The 16242-nt window shown below is 40.5% G+C and overlaps 1 protein-coding gene across 14 annotated transcripts in view; it reads right to left on the bottom strand.

The window, feature by feature from the left end:
• Positions 1–16242, bottom strand: part of SUSD1 (sushi domain containing 1) — a 258157-nt gene that overhangs the window by 163916 nt on the left and 77999 nt on the right. The gene's annotated exons all lie outside the window — the stretch shown is intronic.

Below are 16242 nucleotides of genomic sequence, written 5' to 3' on the forward strand. Positions count from 1 at the left end.
TAAACATTAAAAAAATTTTTTTAATGGATTAAAGACCTAAATGTGAGACCTGAAACCATAAAAAATCCTAGAAAAGAACACAGGCAATAATGTTGTTGACATGGGCCATAGTAACTTTTTTCTAAATATGTCTCCTGAGGCAAGAGAAACAGAAGCAATAAGTAAACTATTGGGACCACATCAAAATAAAACACTTCTTCACAGCAAAGCAAACAATCAACAAAACCAAAGGCAACATACAGAATGAGAGAAGATATTTGCAAATGACATATCTGGTAAAGGGTTAGTATCCAAAATAAATAAAGAACTTATAAAACTCAACATCCAAAAACCAAATAATCCAATTAAAAATGGGTAGAAGACATGAACAGACATTTCTACAAATAAGACATACAGATGGTCAACAGACACATGAAGAGATGCTCATCTTCACTTACCATCAGGGAAATGCAAATCAAAACTACACTGAGTTATCACTTCACACCTGTCAGAATGGCTAAACGTAACAACACAAGAAATAACAGGTGTTGGTGAGGATGTGGAGGAAGGAACACTCCTACACTGTTAGTGGGAATGCCAACTGGTGAAGCCACTGTGGAAAACAGTATAGAAGTTCCTCAAAAATTAAAAAAAAAAAGAACTATCCTAGGGGCACCTGGGTGGCTCAGTCAGTTAAGCCTCCAACACTTGATTTCGGGTCAGGTCATATAATCTCAGTTTGTGAGATGGAGCCCCACATTGGGCTCTGCGCTGACAGCAAGGAGCCTGCTTCAGATTCTCTCTCTCTCCCTCCCTCCCTCCCTCTCTCTCTCTCTCTCTCTCTGCCCTACCCTCTTCCCCCTCTCGAGCACACACACATGTGCACTTTCTCTCTCAAAAATAAATAAATAAGCTTAAAAAAAAAAGAAGTAGGTGACAGAGATTAAGAAGTGGACTTGTCATGATGAGCACCAAGTAATGTAAGGAAGTGTTCAGTTACTACACTGTACACCTGAAACTAATATAATACTTTGTGCTAACGAAAATTAAGACTGGGGCGCCTGGGTGGCTCAGTTGGTTGAGCGTCCGACTTCAGCTCAGGTCACGATCTCACACTTCGTGAGTTCGAGCCCCGTGTCCGGCTCTGGGCTGACAGCTCAGAGCATGGAGCCCGCTTCGGATTCTGTGTCTCCCCCTCTCTCTGTCCCTCCCCTGCTCATGCTCGGTCTCTCTCTGTCTCAAAAATAAATAAAAAAAAAACATTAAAAAAAATAAATAAAATTAAGACTAAATTTTAAAAAAATTAAATAAAATAATCAAAAGATCCTTGTCCACAGGAGAAGAAACCACGAACTTCAAATAAAATAGAATAGGAATAGATTTATTAGAAATAAATCTAACTAGAAATGTCCAAGACTTATGAAGATTTTTTTTTTTTCCGGAAGGACAGAAAACAATAGAGAAATGCCACATCCATGAATGGAAAGACTCAAAAGTGAACCTTCTTGGAACGTGGTGAGTTTACACATTCATTCAATAAATACTTTGAAAGTTCTTACCATCTACAGGCATGCTTTAGGGGCTAGGGATAAAGTGGAGAGGAAACAAAGTTGCTACACCTAAGGGAATTCATTCTAGCAAAAAAGGCAGAAAATAAATAAGTAGACAAAACAAATAAAAAATATAATCTTGTGTGCTGGTAAAGTCTGAAGAAAAGCAACGCAGGAGGCTAGAAAGCACAGAGATGATTTGTGAGCAGAGACCCGACGGATGTGAGTCACCAAGAATGGATGAAGAGCAGTCAGAGGGAGCTCCAAGGTCTGTGTCCCCCATGTAGGAAATCAGCTCGGCACACTCACTGAACAGAAAGCAATCACTGCTACATTTCTTGGGAAGGATTAACGAGAATAGCAAGAAAAACACTGAATTGAAAGAGGTCATAAGCAGGTATCAGTTCCTATTATAAAGCTACAACAGTGTTTCTCTACCTTTTTTCATTACAGCCCCACAAGCAGCCTTTTATTTTTTTAATTTTTTTAATATAATTTATTGTCAAACTGACTAACATACAGTGTGTAAAGTGTGCTCTTGGTTTTGGGGGTAGATTCCCGTGGTTCATCATTTACATACAACACCCAGTGCTCATCCCAACAAGTGGTTCATCGTTTACATACAACACCCAGTGCTCATCCCAACAAGTGCCCTCCTCAACGTCCATCACCCACTTTCCCCTCTCCCAAACCACCCCCCCCCACTCTCTGTTCTCTGTATTTAAGAGTCTCTTATGGTTTGCCTCCCTCCCTCTCTGTTTGTAACTTTTCCCCCCTTCCCTTCCCCCATGGTTTTCTATCAAATTTAAACCCTAGAGGAGAAAGCAAGCAACAACCTATTTGACCTCAGCCACGGCAATTTCTTGCTTGACATCTCTCCAAAGGCAAGAGAATTAAAAGCAAAAATGAGCAGCCTTTTTAAACAGTTTTCCCCTAATCTCTCACCTTCTATAAAAATTTAATACCCCCAGATATGCTGTATGTTTCTTATGTACTATATGTTTATCTGTGCTTCATATATAAAAAGAATAAAATTCTCTCACCCCTCAAGAACAAATTTTTGCCCCCTTGTGGGTGATTTTGCCTCCAGGGTGACATCACCCCCACTGAGAATATGCTAGAGTAATTAAACAGAACTGTTTCACTGGTTAAATTCAGTTGCATCTTGGTCAGAGGGCAACTCTCACCCTAGGTCCCCTTCCCTCCACTCAGGGGGCTTAGGGTTTGGACCACAGGCAGGTTGAACCCGTGATGTGTTCAACTGGGGAGAAAAGGATCCCCAATAGAACCAGTCCTGAATCTCTTCTTACCCTGCTCTCTGACCCCTTGCTATGGAAAGTACATGCCCTGTCCCTCATACCAATATTCCTTCCCTGCTTCATTTTTAGTGGTCACTCTGCCTACTCTTTCTCTCCCTTCCCCACCCAGAAGGCCAACCTAATCAAGAATCCTGCAGTTGAAAAACCAGACCTGCAAGAATGCCTCACAGAAGAGAAGAGTTGGTTCCTAGTTCATCAACTTCTTTGAAACTTTGTTTCTGCTTCAGTAACATGAGGGAGCAACTCTGGGCAAAACCAGTCATTACTTCCTCTGTGCCCCCATAGTACCTGCAAATACCTCAATTACACGTTATGCACTGTATTATTATTGATTCTGTCTATTGCCCCCACTGAACTGAGAGACATGGTTTCTGCCCTTAACATGTATTTAATCTAGAAGAAGAGTTATACCCTATATCTGTATAATAAAAATATAAGGGCATATATAATAAATGTCATAAAGTAAATTTAAATAATAGTTAACATCTCACAGATGCTTGTTGTGAGTCAGGTATTGTGCTGGTTCCCCATAACCCACTTATTTTCACAACAAACCCATGATATAGGTATTGCTACTCCCATTTTTACAGTTAAAGCAACTTAGGCACATAAAGGTTTAAGTAATTTGCCCAAAGGCATACAAAGAGTAAGAGACCTGAGATTTGAGTTGGATAGTCTGACTCCAGAGTGTGCTAAACTATTACACATACTTCCCTGGAGCAGAGTATAGAAATTCAGAAAGAAAATTTATTTTCAGTTGGAGAGACTGTAGAAGAAGGGGGGATGGGAATATTAGGAACTAAATAAAAAAGGGGCGGGGGTTCCATGTAGAAGAGCGAGCATGAGCAAAGATATGGGGGTGGAAAAGTTAGCACTTGAGAATTTATTCTAGATTGGTGCTGCAATTTGTTCAATGATAATGGTGGCCAGTTAAATCCAAATCTCTCAACACCTTTCCCAAAATATTCTTCAGATCAACAAGAAGAACAAACAAATCAACATAAAACCAGTGCTGTCATACTAACCAGAAGACAGAGAATATAAGAAACTTTAAGTTGCCTTTTAATAGAATAAATGCCAAATTCCAGCAAAGCTATCTCTCAACCTCCCACAAGTCACTGTAGAAAGTAGGGGGCTCTGAAAGAGCAGGGAAAAGAGAAGAGGGAAATGAGGGGCCTGAACGTGAGCTAGATTCACTCCCAGAAGGAGAAATTCCATCTTCAGTGTGAAAATACTGAAAGGAAAATCTTGTGTTCCACAGGACTGTCTACAAGCAAAGGGTGAAAGTCTAGGACACTTCAGGTAGTGGCATGAAAAAGGCATTGCTTCTGGGAAAGAAGATGATTCAGTGGAAAGAACTGGTGTCCTGGAGAGATGAAGCAGTGATGAGAAAAAGCAAGGGGGGAATGTAAGATCCTACAAGACAAAAGGGAACCCCAAAATAAAACAATATATAACTCATCCCCACACTCACCAAAAAAAAACAACAAAAATATCCTTTAAAGAAAGTGCACTTCATTGAGTAACAGAAGAGGGCACTCTTAACCTAGAAATATTATTAACCATTCTAAACTACCAATGTTATATAATTAATATACAAAAGCAGTGTTCACTTAGAAAAGAAAAGAAAGATAAGAATGTGATAATCAAAATATTTCAGCTTATGAAAAACTACAATTTTTAAATAACCCCCAAACTAGAATTAAAAAAAAAAAACCCTGTGACACAATTAATTGAAATAAATATCCTCAAATAAGCACTATGGGTCAGAAATTCAAAAACTAAGAACAGAAATAGACACAAAGCAGGCAGAAAATGAGACAAAAGTGACTGAATTCAGGAAACAAGCAAAAGGAAAAGACAAATCTGTATCAGAAATAAAGCTAAAATGTCATCAGACCCAAAGAAGGATTAGAATAAAAAATTAATAAGGGGGATTGAAGAAATACAGGAAACCAACCAAAAAGAAAAAAAAATGATATTAAAAAGAAGTAGCAAGGAGCAAAATTCAAGTGGTTGAAACAGAATATAAGCAGAGATCCAACATATGTATAATTGAAGTCTCTAAAAGAAAAAGAATGTTAAAGCAGAATATTTAAAACTATAATCCAGGATAAGTTTACAAAAATCAAAAGATCTGAATATAAATACTGAAAGGTCCCACTCTATACCTGAGAAAGCTCATCCAGAACAATCAAATCTAAGACTTAGCCAAATAAAATTATTACACCTTAAAGATAAAGAGGGGCACCTGCGTGGCTCAGTTGGTTGAGCGTCCGACTTCAGCTCAGGTCATGATCTCACAGTCTGTGAGTTCGAGTTCTGTGTCAGGCTCTGTGCTGACAGCTCAGAGCCTGGAGCCTGTTTCAGATTCTGTGTTTCCCTCTCTCTGCCCTTTCCCTGCTCATGCTCTGTCTCTCTCTGTCTCTCAAAAATGAATAAACGTTAAAAATAAAAAATTTAAAAAAAAAAGATAAAGAAAAACTCTTCAGCATCTTCACTCAAGGAAATAAATAAGATCCAAAGGCAACAGAATTAAGTGGCATCAGACTTCTCAAAAGCTACGTAAAAAGCAAAGCAACCAAAGAACTCAACTTTACAAAAACTCAAAACAAGAAATGTGAACCAAGAATTTTATATCCAGCCAAAACTATCAAGTATCAAGGCCATAGAGAGTTTTAAAATGTATATACATATAGGGGTGCCTGGGTGGCTCAGTCGGTTAAGTGTCTGACTTCGGCTCAGGTCGCGATCTCGTGGTTTGTGGGTTCAAGCCGTGCGTCAGACTCTGCACTGACAGTGCACACTCACATGCTCTCTCAAAATAAATAAATAAAAATAATAAAAATAAAGTTTATATACATATAATATTCCATATACACAAGATCTAACTATATGCTGGGTACCAGAGGGACACCTAAAACCAAGTGATTCAGAAAGACTAAATATAACATGGTGGACAATAGTATAGCAGACAAATGGAAACCATTAGAAAGTCGGGGTTGCAATCCTCACATGAGTAGAGTTCAAGTAAAAAAAAAGTGTTAAATATGACAAAGAACACTTTTTAATGCAAAAAACCACAATTCACAATGAAGATAAAATGCAACCACCTTTATAAAGTAAAAGAAAGCATAAGAAGGAATATAATAAATATGAAAGCAGAAATTAATGATGCAGTTGAGCATGGGTCAACAACTTCAGAGCTTTACACCCAGCGCTGAGCCTGGGGCTTGAACTCACAACACTGAGATCAAGACCTGACCTGAGATCAAGAGTCAGACACGTCAGACGTTTGACCGACTGAGCCACCCACGTACCCCTAGCAACTTGTTTCTATAGAGGGTCAGATTGTAACTATCTTTGTAAAAAGTTTCTGGTCCAGTTCTGTCACAACTACTCAACTCTGTCTTTGTAGCACAAAAGCAGCCATAGACATTATGTAAATAAAATGCTCGGCCTTCTGTGTCCAATAAAATTTTGTTATAGAAACAGGCAACAGGCGAGATGTGGCCCACAGGCTATAAAGAAAACAGATCTAATTAATAAAACAAAACCTTGACTTTTTTTAAAATAAGAGACCAACTACCAGCTAACTTAATCTACAAAAAAAGGAAGAAACTACAAATAGAGGGAGAAATACTCATTGAAACAGAAGAAAATTCAAACGGTTAAATGAAACTACTTTGCAGACCACTCTGCAAATAAATTTAAAAACAGAGAAAATGGGCACTTCCTAGGAAAATACAGTTTTCTAAAACTGACCCCATTAGACGTAAAAAGTTTAAACAGACCATTTTCCATAAGCAAAAAACTGAGACAGTTATCAAGGAACTACCCCCATGGAAAAGCCCCATGCCTGGACGGTTTCGAGGGGAAATTCTACCTAACCATCCGAGACCAGATAGTCCAAATGCTATGTGAATTGTAACAAAGAAGGAAACCTTTCAAATAATGAAGGGCATAATGATGAAGGAAATCTTTCAAATTCTTTTTATGAAGCAAAGAAAATACTAATGCCTAAACCTGATAAAGATGGTACAAAATAGAGAGAAAACTATAAACCAGTATCACTCATGAATACTGGCGCAAAAATGCTGAAGAAAATATTAGTGGAAACAATTCAACACCACAGAAGAAACAAATACACCATAACCAAGTAGGATTTATTTCAGGAAGAGAGAATTGGGGTGGGGAGGGGTGTAGGGGGGCTATGAGAGAGAGAGAGAGAGAGAGAAATTTGAAATCATACCAAAATTTAAAAGTTAAAGGAAATGAAATAAAAAAGAATATACTGTAGTTAGCTTTCCTTTGCATTGTATTAATGGACATTTTAGACTAAGGAGTAAGTGAACTTTTCTCTGATTTCAGCCTAGGAGACAGCAGTCTTGAAGTCTGTGTATACATGATTAGAATATGGAAGTCCTGGGGCGTCTGGGTGGCTCAGTTGGTTAAGCGGCCGACTTCGGCTCAGGTCATGATCTTGCGGTCCATGAGTTCGAGCCCCGCATCGGGCTCTGTGCTGACAGCTCAGAGCCTGGAGCCTGTTTCAGATTCTGTGTCTCCCTCTCTCTGACCCTTCCCCGTTCATGCTCTGTCTCTCTCTGTCTCAAAAATAAGTAAATGTTTAAAGAAAATTAAAAAAAAAGAATATGGAAGTCCTGAAAAGAGTAAGATGAACCCACTGCCTCCAAAGCCATTGAGGACCCATTTAGTGAAGCACTCCAATGTTAAATAACCTGTTCATCTTTATTTACCCCATGGGTATGATACCACCAAGCTGGATCTACAATGTCATTATATTATTTTACAATGAAACAACCATTGGAGCACCTGGGTGGCTCAGTCAGTTAAATGTCCGACTTCAGCTCAGGTCATGATCTCACGGTTTGGGAGTTTGAGCCCTACATCGGGCTATGCGTTGATGGTGCGGACCCTGTTTGGGATTTTCCTTCTCTCTCTCTCATTCTCTCTCTCTCTCTCTCTCTCTCTCTCTCTGTCTCTCTGTCCCTACCCATTCGAGCACTCTATCTCAAAAAAAAAAAAAAAAAAAAAAAAAAGAAGAAGAAAGGAAAGGAAAGGAAAGGAAAGGACAGAACACCATTTACTTTCCCCATTTTTGGCATATTGCAAATGATCGGGTATTCTGTTCAAAATACACGCCAGTTTTTGGCTTGACCAGCTGCCAAGTATGAGCTTCTCAGGCTGATGGTTTACAAAAGAGGCAGAAAGACTTCAGACATAACTCTCCTACCAGAGAATACTGTTATAATATTTATCATTTTGAAGGAAACTGTCAGAAACAATGTTAAATTTTTTTACCTTTTGTTTGGACTTCAATTCTGTAAATAGGAATCAGTTATGGGGGAAGTTTTATAAGGTCAACACAGATCTCAAATTATGTGTGCTGTTAGAAAACTTAAATCATAAACCACCTTAACAAGGGCGCCTGGGTGACTCAGTCAGTTGAGCATCCGACTCTTGATTTCTGCTCAGGTCATGATCCCAGGGTCATGGGACTGAGACCCGCATCAGGCTCCATCATGCTGAGCATGGAGCCTGCTTGAGATTCTCTCTCTCTCCCTCTGCCCCTCACCCCTCTCTACCGATCATGCTTTCTCTCTCTAAAATAAATAAATAAGATTTTAAAGATAAAATAAGCCACCTTAACAGTCATGGTTTTCTACCAGGCAATAGAGGGAAGACTATACTGTATCCCTCTTTTTGTTTTTTAGAAAATGTACCAACAGTATTTAAGAAGTAACTGAGTGCATGCACTCCTCTGCTAAAGTGAACAACAACAACAATAACAACAACAAAAAGAAATATGTTATTCAGGGACACCTGGGTGGCTCAGTCGCTTAAGCGTCCGGGTTCGGCTCAAGTCATGATCTAGCAGTTTGTGAGTTCGAGCCCCGTGTCAGGCTCATGCTGCCAGCTCAGAGCTTGGAGCCTGCTTCAGATTCTGTGTCTCCCTCCCTCCCTCCCTCCCTCTCTCTCTCTCTCTCTCTCTCTCTCTCTCTCTCTCTCTCTGCCCCTCCCCCACTTATACTGTCTTTCTCTCCTTCAAAAATAAACATTAAAAAAAAAATCTCTTGGGGCGCCTGGGTGGCACAGGTTAAGCGTCCGACTTCAGCCAGGTCACGATCTCACGGTCCGTGAGTTCGAGCCCCGCGTCAGGCTCTGGGCTGATGGCTCAGAGCCTGGAGCCTGTTTCCAATTCTGTGTCTCCCTCTCTCTCTGCCCCTCCCCCGTTCATGCTCTCTCTCTGTCCCAAAAATAAACGTTGAAAAAAAAATCTCTTATTCATAAACATTATAGTTTTTAAAACATTAATTAGGAGCAGTCTAAATGGACAGTTGGCTTTGCAAGGGAAATAGTGTCAGAAAGAATGGCCAAGCATCAACTATTTTGAAAACAAAATTACTATTTTTATAACTGTTCTATAAACAGTGGTATCATCTTATCATCCTTTAGTTGTCCTTGATATACATTCTGCATTTTATCTTAGAAGGAACAAGAAGATATAAATCTGTTCAAAGTGGGGAGTTTTACAGTCACTTTGTTGAAATTTTTCTTAAGGCAAATTTGGTATCTGGTTACACCTACCCTGAAATTTGCAGGCTAAAAGTATGTGATCATATTATGTGGAGAGAAATTTGGGGAGTTCAATCACTCATTCAACTGTGCAGGGCAAATTCAAACAATTCCCTTGGTTCAGCTCCACAGGCTCAATCTTCTACCAGAGGTGGGCAGCCTTCTGTTCAGGCACAGACCCCTGTGATTCAACCCAGAACCACTGCCTCCTCAGTACTGATGAGAGACAACAGTCTGAAGCTCAGTGACACCTACCATGTATCAGATCTGCGTTGGGAAAAACAGTATTTAGGACACATGGACTCCAGTCATTCCTCCTCATAATCTAAAATAATCTAATCCTCCCCTGAATCAAGCCAGATCATCAGAGCACAGGCACTTTTAAGGCATCTTTCCTTGTCCACTCCACACTGAACTGTGCTTTCCTGTAATATGAGCCATGCTGACGAGCAATAAAAGAAACAGCCTCATAAAATCCTCTTAAAATGCTGCTTGTACATTTCACTACTTATGAAACCCCCTAGAATTGGAATTCCCATCTGATCACATTGTTGAAAAAAATTGTACTTCTCCCGAGAAACACAGCCTTGTTGTTACCTGAAGGACAATGTAATGGCTCCCTTTCTGATTGGATGGGTCGAAAACTAAACCTAAATTTATGAGCCACGAATGAACAAATAGGTTGTAAGGATATGGATTAGTCCAACCTTATTCCTACATACTTTGTTATGCCCCTGACTTTGTTTTCATTCTTCTTTAGCTTACGTATCTAACTCATTTTATTTTCTATACCCAGGCAGGTCACTTAAAGTTTTTCCTAGAAAACCAAGATGGGATATAAGTAATACTCTTTTGTTTAAAAAATTCTGTATTTAAAAAAATTTTTTAATGTTTATTTTTGAGAATGAGAGACAGACAGAATGCAAGCAGGGGAGGGGCATAGAGAGAGGGAGACACAGAATCTGAAGCAGGTTCCAGGCTCTGAGCTGTTAGCACAGAGCCTGACATGGGGCTTGAACTCACGAACCGTGAGACTATGACCTGAGCCAAAGTCAGATGCTTACCGACTGAGCCACCTAGGCGCCCCATAAAAAATTCTATGTTTAATATTAATGTAATAAATCACAAAGGAAAAGATCAATAGTACTGACTGCATAAAATCTAAAACTTTTATATGTCAAAAACACCATAAACAAAATTAAAAGAAACTATAAAACAAGAAAAATGTTTGACACAAATAATAATGAAATTCTTACTATACGAATAAGTTGTTTGTGTCAATAAGAATACAAAATTGGATAAATTAAATAATAATGGTAAATAAATTGTTCAAGAAATTTGGATGTTGAGGGGCACCCGGTGGCTCAGTCAGTTGAGCATCCAACTCTTGATTTCAGCTCAGGTCATGATCTCAGAGTCACAGAACTGAGCCTTTCTCTCTCTCCCTCTGCCCCTCTCCCTCACTCACAATCTGTCTCTCTCTCCAAAATTATTTTTATTTTTTTTAAATGTTCATTTATTTTTGAGAGAGTGAGAGAGAGAGAGAAAGAGTGCACAAGTGGAGGAGGGGCAGAGAGAGCAAAGGAGACACAGAATCTGAAGCAGGATCCAGGCTCCCAGCTGTCAGCACAGAGCCCGGCGTGGGGCTCAAACCCAGGAACCGCAAGATGATGACCTGAGCTGAAGTCAGATGAGCCACTTGAGAGCCCCTCTCTTTCTCCAAAATTAAAGAAAGAAAGAAAGAAAGAAAGAAAGAAAGAAAGAAAGAAAGAAAGAAAGAAAGAAAAGAAAAGAAAAGAAAAGAAAAGAAAAGAAAAGAAAAGAAAAGAAAAGAAAAGAAAAGAAAAGAAAAGAAAAGAAAAGAAAAGAAAAGAAAAGAAAAGAAAAGAAAGAAATTTAAATGTTGAAATAAATGAATTTGAAGGAACCTAAAATTGCTTTCCTAACATAGACTCCTAGAACTAGAATAGAACTTTCCTGTTCAACCCTCTAACATTGCAGACATCAATAACTTTGCTCAAGTGTGTTAAAGGTTGCTATTTACCTGTCTTCCATTTCCACGAAAGGAAAGACAATTGTGGTCTGTCTCCACTCCCTACTCACTAATCCTCAAGGACAGAACAATAAATATGTAATCTCACTGGTAAGACACTACCATTCTTTGGGTCACATTTCCTAGTGGGTGGAGTTCATATATCACAGGTCACAGCCCAAACAAGACGCAGATTCTTGGTTTCTGGGACCTGCCTGTTCTCAGGTGCAAGGGGAACATATATCTCCAGTCTCCAAGAGGCAACTAACCAGACTTCACCCATTGCCCTTAGCTCGGGCTAAGCCAGGGGAGGGTCCTTTGCAGATCCAATTGCCCATACTTCTGGAGGAAACAGGAGTAGGAAGCTCCATTTGGCCACATACCTAAGCCTCATTCTCTAATATAATTTTTATTGGAAACTCTGTGTTGGAGGTAGTTATCTGGGAATTGGCCCAGGCAATGAAGTTGATATTTCTTATTTGTCATTCCATGGAAAGAAGGGGTAAGATTCAGTCTCTCCCAACTGCAAAATGTAGATACACTGACTGGACCCTGAGTTTATATGAAGACAAGAGCTATCACGGGGCAGCAAAGTACCATGGAGACTCTCGAGTCTCTGTAGCTGAAACTGCAGGAATAGAGGAGGTAGATACTCAATTATGAGGAAAACTTCACAAACCAGGAAAAACTTCAACACGAGTTCTTAGGCATGAGCACACTGAGTTATCTTTGGCTACTTTTTTTTTTTCCTTTCTATCACTTTATCACATCTTTACATTCAAGAAAGGGCCTTTAAATTACCCAGGAGTAACTAAGGTCTATACAGTCAGAGCAGTGCTACTCACAATGTGGACTAGGAGCACCACCGAGGCCTGGGAGCCTGCCAGAAACGAAAATCTGATGTCCCCACTCCAGATCTACTGAATCTGAACCTCTAGGGTACAGCCCAGGCACCTGTGTTTTAATAAGTTCTTTAGTTATTCTTATGTTATCACAGAGACTCAGACTGGGGATTCTACAGCAATGATTTTTCTTGCATTAACGTAGATAAAATCCAGTGGGATCATTACAAACTCCAGTGCCAAGAAAGAATCATAAAAGATATAGGCCTAGAATCCTCTGTTTCTAGAAATGAGATCTGCCAAGTCTCAAAAAAAAAAAAAAAAAAAAAAAAAAGGGAATGAAATGAGTTTACAAAACAGATTTTGTTCTTACACACAAGACAAGATTAGGAGAGAATGAAGTAAAGTGAAGGAAATCACATCAAGGTGAAGAAAATTTGAAATCTTGTTGGTCCAGCTAGAAAAAATATGATAAGGATGAGGAAATGCATCCAAATGTAACTGTTCTAAAGAGCCTAGAAAAGATGGGGATATTTACTAGGTTGGGGATAGTGGCTCAAGATCATCAAGGATAAGAGAGGGACTCCTTTGGCAGACGGAAGAAAATGACACCTGCCCCAACAGGTGCCCAGATTAGGGTATCATTCTATCAAGAGGGGTCTTCTTAGCATTTTAAATAGGGAAGGCAGGGTCAGCATTAATGGGAAACTCCTCAATAACTAGAATTGTGATGCTATGTAGTTAGAGAAAATGTGGACATCCTGCGGCACCTGGGTGGCTCAGTCAGTCAAGCGTCTGACTCTTGATTTTGGCTCAGGTCATGATATCATGGTTTGTGAGAATGAGCCCCATGTCAAGCTCTGTGCTGGCAGCACAGACATTGTTTGGGATTCTCTCTCTCCCTCTCTCTCTGTCCCTTCCCAACTCATGCATGCGCATGTGTTCTCTCTCTCAAAATAAATACTAAATAAACTTTAAAAAAAATAGAAAATGTGGACATATTTAAGAAGAGAATGACTAGGGGCACCTGGGTGGCTCAGTTGGTTAAGTGTCCAACTTCAGCTCAGGTCATGAACTCACAGTTCGTGAGTTCGAGTCCCACGTTGGGCTCTGTGCTGACAGCTCAGAGCCTGGAGCCTGCTTCAGATTCTGTGTCTCCCTCTCTCTCTGCCCCTCCCCAGCTTCCTCTCTCTCTCTCTCTCTCTCTCTCTCTCTCTCTCTCAAAAATAAAAAAATATTCAAAAAAAAATTTTTTTAAAAGAAGAGAATGACTAGAAAAATCAGTGAATTTTTCATGCACTATTAAATTAGTTTGAAGTAGCATTGTTCATGTAGCTGGAACAGCAGGTATAGCACAGGCTCTACGGACACCTGCCTGGGCAGTGCAAGGAATTAGAACTTGAGGAAGAAGGAACAGAAAAACAGGTGCATTAGGGAGGACCCAGGGAGAAAGACAGTTGATCAGACCCAGGCCTGGGTTATAGGTTGCACTGAACAGAAATATGTACCTCCTAATGACATTAAAGGTGAGCAGGATTTATTTGAGCACGGGATGATGCTGGCAGATCCAGAACTCTCTGGCATCATTCTCTCTCTATGGAGACTTCACTGGCCAAATCCAAAGTAGTATGTCAGTAGAACAAAAATCTAAACGTGAAAACAAAGGCAACTATAGGGAAGGAAAGTACTAACAACTAGCAAAAGGAATTGGCCAGACCTGGGGATAGAGAAGTGGGAAAAAGCAGGTTGAAAGCCTACAGTGGGCATCACCAGAGGGAACTGATGCTGGAGGCTTACCCCCTGCAGAAAAGGAACTGGTGGCCGGAAGGGCTGCTGCAGTGCCCATTAAGGAAGCGCAGGCGGCTGAGTCTTTAAAAAGTCAGTTCTAGGGGCGCCTGGGTGGCGCAGTCGGTGAAGCGTCCGACTTCAGCCAGGTCACGATCTTGCGGTCTGTGAGTTCGAGCCCCACGTCAGGCTCTGGGCTGATGGCCCAGAGCCTGGAGCCTGTTTCCGATTCTGCGTCTCCCTCTCTCTCTGCCCCTCCCCCGTTCATGCTCTGTCTCTCTCTGTCCCAAAAAAAATAAATAAACGTTGAAAAAAAAAAATTACAAAAAAAAAGTCAGTTCTAAGGAAAGGTGGGGCCTGGGTGAACACCACTAACCTAGTGCACTTCCTGGACCTCATTAGACCAGTGAAAGCACAAGTTCCAGAAACTCAAAGCAGCTCAAGGATCAGCTGAGGATAATTCTCCAGGCGACAAATGCAAAAACTCCTAACCACGAAGCAGCACTCAGAGGCAAGGCATTCAGTAATACGAACCCCAGGAGTTCAGAACTGAAACCATTCTCAAGATCTTTCTGGGGAGAGAGAAATTGAGAGAAAAGGGCAGGAAACTGCAACGGTGAAGGAGGCATGCAAGACAGTGCAATTCATTTGAAGACTTTCCTACTATTCCTCCCACTATACCGTAGGGTACCCTGCCCACAAACCAAAGAGGATCCTTCACTAGAGATAAAGATCTTCAGCGATGGATAGAAACAGGGCCTGAAGGAGAAATGAAAATGAAAAGGTGCTAAATACTTGAGGTGGGCACCAAGAAAGACCTGGAGCCACCGTGGCAAAGTTCTAAAATTTTCCACAGAAGAAGATTTCCCTCCCCACAAAAACATATGGCAAGACTACTGTCAGAATCCAAGTAACTTTATGAGAAGAGACCATTTCCCAAACTAAGTTCAAATTCACAAGTGGTGGACTCCAAATTGCTTGGGAACCTATAGAGGCTGAAAGATCACGTGCTAGATTATACTTACCAATGGTAATTTTGGGATCCACCTTGTAAGGAGAAGGTAACAATGGACTTACTTTCTGAATTTGACACCATGGGACTCAGATTATATTCAGGCTACAGTTTAGACCTCACCTCTTACCACTTTCTCCAGCTCACCCTGCTCCAGCCATATTAGCTTCCTTGATGTTCCTAGAACATGTCAAGGACATGCCTCTCTCAAGACTTTGTCACTTGGCGTCCTCCTTATGCATGGCTTACTCCCTCACTTCCTCCAGATCTGTGCTTAAATGTCACTTTATAATAGAGGCCTTCCTTGACCATTCATTGTCAGTCCCTTTGCCATGCTTTATTCTTCATTTTAACACTAAGCCCCACTTAACATCTGATTTATTTCCTTACTTGTTTATCTCTCACTATCCTGACCTCCTGACTCCCACTCCATGACAGCTGGGACTGTTTTATCGCTGCTATGATGTCAGCTATTAGAACCTGCCTGACACATAGTAGGTAAGAAATAAACATGCATTAAATGAATGCATTTATGCATCATTGGAAGTTTTTGTTCACGGTCCAAGCTTGGCAAAAAGCAAGGTGGGTCTGGACTGACTATGCACTGGGTTCATAGCGCATAATTTTGCTTTTTTCTTTTGAATAACTAAATAATTAGTGAGAAACAGTGGAATTTCTGATTAAGAATGAGGGCCCTGGAGGGGTGCCTGGGTGGCGCAGTCGGTTAAGCGTCCGACTTCAGCCGGGTCACAATCTCGCGGTCCGTGAGTTCGAGCCCAGCATCAGGCTCTGGGCTGATGGCTCAGAGCCTGGAGCCTGTTTCCGATTCTGTGTCTCCCTCTCTCTCTGCCCCTCCCCCGTTCATGCTCTGTCTCTCTCTGTCCCAAAAATAAAAAAAAAACGTTGAAAAAAAAAAAATTAAAAAAAAAAAAAAAAAAAAAAGAATGAGGGCCCTGGAGCCAGACTTCTGTGTTCAAATCACTAGGTTTGTGATCTTGGACAAATTGTTTAACTTCTCTGCGCCTCATGATCTTTGTCTATGAAATGGGAATAATGGGGTGCCTGGATGGCTTTGTCAGTTAAGCATCCAACTCGAGCTTGGCTCAGGTCATGATCTCACAGTTAG

Source organism: Leopardus geoffroyi, chromosome D4 (genome assembly GCF_018350155.1).
Source record: "Leopardus geoffroyi isolate Oge1 chromosome D4, O.geoffroyi_Oge1_pat1.0, whole genome shotgun sequence".
Lineage (NCBI taxonomy): Eukaryota > Metazoa > Chordata > Mammalia > Carnivora > Felidae > Leopardus > Leopardus geoffroyi.